We start from the raw sequence: 3653 nt of genomic DNA on the forward strand, positions 1-3653 counted from the left end.
ATTTTTCATGTACACATATGTATGTATGCATATACAGTATATATATATATATATATATATATATATATATATATATATATATATATATATATATATATATATATATATATATACATATGAATATATATATGTATATATATACACATATATATGCACAGACAAATATATATATTTATATGTGCATGTAATATATAAATATATTTGGTTCGAACCCGAGTCTTTTCAAAATATAAGTAAAGTCACTATCATTTATGTCACTACAGGCCCATAGGCTATAGAAGAAGTCAGAAGTGCTAACGACCTTTCATGATTCACTTAGTAAGACCACTCGACTGTCTTACATTTAATTGAGCTTCTAACCTTCAATTTAAAAAGACTAGGGTTTATTCCAATGTGAGTTAGAAAATTAATTCTATCAAACATTATATTGAGAGAATCAGCAATATTTATTATTCTAAATAAGGAAATATATTTGTGTGCGTGAGAGAAACAGATTAACTGCTGGGCAGAATATAATGAAAACTTACATATCACATTCCTATACTCACTATAGTACCTATAAAAAAAAATGAATGATAACAGAAATAATGTGTACACTACTACAGTATATACAGTGGAAATAAGAATGTAATCCATGGAATTAAAAGACAAAATGCTGAATAAAATTGGTTAACTTTGGAAAGCCAACACACAATGCAAGGCTTAGTACCCTCCAGGATAACAACTTTAACTGAAGAGAATATATTAACGATGGTGTCGGAAATAAATACCATAAAGGAAGTTGAGAGAACTGGTAGGGAAAAGACAACCACTTGGTAAACATAAACTTGGTTTCAGGTCACAAAATTGCTCCTAAAAACAAACTTTTTACTAACTAATCACAGTCAGGCATAGTCACTATCAGTTAGGTTACCATAGGCTCCAAAAGACTAGGATTTATACCAATGCGTGTTAGAAAATTCATTAAATTAAACATGCTATTGAGAGAATAATCAGCATTTATTATCCTAAATCATGAACTGTATTTATATGTCTGAGAGAAACAGATTAACTGCTAGACAGAATAGAATGAAAACCTAAAAATCTAAACTTGACTCCAGGTCACAAAATTACCAAGCTAAATCAGGAACTGTATTTGTATGGTTGAAACAGATTAACTGCTAGACAGAATAGACTGAAAACCTAAAAACCTAAACTTGACCCCAGGTCACAAAATTACTCTTAAAAACTAACTTTTTACTAACCAATCACAGTCTGGCTTAGTCACTATCAATTGGGTCACAATAGGCTCCAAAAGACTAGGATTTATCCCAATATGAGTTAAAAAATTAATTAAATTGAACATGATATTGAGAGAATAATCAGCATTTATTATCCTAAATCAGGGACTGTATCTATATGTTTGAGAGAAACAGATTAACTGCTAGATAGAATAGAATGAAAACCTAAAAACCTAAACCTATTTTCAGGTCACAAAATTACCAAGCTAAATCAGGAACTGTATTTGTATGGTTGAAACAGATTAACTGCTAGACAGAATAGAATGAAAACCTAAAAACCTAAACTTCGCTTCAGGTCATTAAATTACCAAGCTAAATCAGAAACTGTATTAGTATGTCTGAGAGAAACAGATTAACTGCTAGACAGAATAGAATGAAAACCTAAAAACCTAAACTTGACTTCAGGTCACAAAATTACCAAGCTAAATCAGAAACTGTATTTGTATGGTTGAAACAGATTAACTGCTAGATAGAATAGACTGAAAACCTAAAAACCTAAACTTGACTCCAGGTCACAAAATTACTCTTAAAAGCAAACTTTTTACTAACCAATCACAGTCAGGTTGACCCTGGCATGAGTCGTGGTGAACTGCTTGTAATCAACCCTGCACCTGTACACGGCCTGGTCGTCCCTGGTCGTCTGGTTCAGCACCAGAGCGGCCGGCTTACTGGTCATGCTGAAATAAGCCCTGTCGCCCAGGAGGACAGGATCGGACCATTTCGTGGGTGGGGAGTAGTCGCCAGAACGAACGTCATAGCTAGGGAAGAAAAAAGAGAGAAGGATCTGTGAGCTATGCTGCTTTTTATTTCGTGAGGAATTATTCTGGAAAATGATAGAGTCGAAGAGGGAAGATGATCCTGGAAAAAAAAAAATAGAATTGAGCAGAAATGATGATGTTGAAAAATAATGGAATGGACATGAAAGACGATGCTGGAAAATAATAGAATCGACCAGGAATGATGATGCTGGAAAATAATAGTATTGGACAAGGAAGAAGATGCTGGAAAATAATAGAATCGAACAGGAAAGATGATGCTTGAAAATAATAGAATCTAACAGGAATGATGATTCTGGAAAGTAATAGAATTGGACAAGGAAGAAGATGCTGGAAAATAATAGAATCGACCAGGAATGATGATGCTGGAAAATAATAGTATTGGACAAGGAAGAAGATGCTGGAAAATAATAGAATCGAACAGGAAAGATGATGCTTGAAAATAATAGAATCTAACAGGAATGATGATTCTGGAAAGTAATAGAATTGGACAAGGAAGAAGATGCTGGAAAATAATAGAATCGACCAGGAATGATGATGCTGGAAAATAATAGTACTGGACAAGGAAGAAGATGCTGGAAAATAATAGAGTCCAAAGGGAATGATGATGCTGGAAAATAATAGAATTGGACAAGGAAGAAGATGCTGGAAAATAATAGAGTCCAAAGGGAAGGACGATGCTGGAAAATAATAGAATTGGACAAGGAAGAAGATGCTGGAAAATAATAGAGTCCAAAGGGAAGGACGATGCTGGAAAATAATAGTATTGGACAAGGAAGAAGATGCTGGAAAATGATAGTCCAAAGGGAATGATGATGCTGGAAAACAATAGAATCGAAGAGGAAAGATGATGCTGGAAAATGATAAGAGTCGAACAGGAAAGATGATCCTGGAAAATAATAGCATCTAAGTAGACTGGTTTATTAATACAATGCAAGTAAAGTTCTTAATAGAGTAAAAACAATCATTAAGAATATCAATTAATACCTACTAAATGAATAAACACAAATTACGTTTCCTAATATTCAGATACACAAATACATGATAGAAAGTTCGGTTCCAACAAGAATTCAGATCTGGTAAAATTGAAAGATAAAAGATTATGGAAGGCCAATATGTTGAAAGACAGAATAACAAAGACGCGAACCTTTGAAAACGTTCAAATGTTAGCCCCAGTCGAAGACTTCATGGATGAAGACGTTTGCCAAATGCATTACTTACTGAAGTGGAGCGAGAATTATGATGATGAGGACGAGAAGGGGAAAACTTTGAGAGAGAGAGAGAGAGAGAGAGAGGAGAGAGAGAGAGAGAGAGGAGAGAGAGAGAGAGAGAGAGAGAGAGAGACCACGGTGAAAGGTAACAACTGGAATAACATTTGATCCTGTGTGTGTGAGAGAGAGAGAGAGAGAGAGAGAGAGAGAGAGAGAGAGAGAGAGAGAGAGAGAGAGAGAGAGAGAGAGGGGTAACAACGGGAATAACATTAGGTCCTCAGAGAGAGAGAGAGAGAGAGAGAGAGAGAGAGAGAGAGAGAGAGAGAGAGAGAGAGAGAGAGAGAGAGAGAGAGAGGTCAATTTCAAAAGGTTATTTTGTTGTGATG

At 34.8% G+C, this 3653-nt stretch overlaps 1 protein-coding gene across 2 annotated transcripts in view; it reads right to left on the bottom strand.

Annotated features, from left to right (window-relative positions):
• LOC137656073 (uncharacterized) overlaps positions 1-1969 on the bottom strand; it is a 38119-nt gene extending 36150 nt beyond the window's left edge. For both annotated transcript variants that reach the window (XM_068390247.1, XM_068390246.1), the window contains exon 1: positions 1830-1969. The gene's annotated coding sequence lies outside the window, so the exon portion shown is untranslated. The remainder of the gene's footprint in view (positions 1-1829) is intronic.
• Positions 1970-3653: the final 1684 nt, after the last annotated feature.

The sequence above is a fragment of the Palaemon carinicauda genome, chromosome 17 (genome assembly GCF_036898095.1).
Source record: "Palaemon carinicauda isolate YSFRI2023 chromosome 17, ASM3689809v2, whole genome shotgun sequence".
Taxonomy (NCBI): Eukaryota; Metazoa; Arthropoda; class Malacostraca; order Decapoda; family Palaemonidae; genus Palaemon; species Palaemon carinicauda.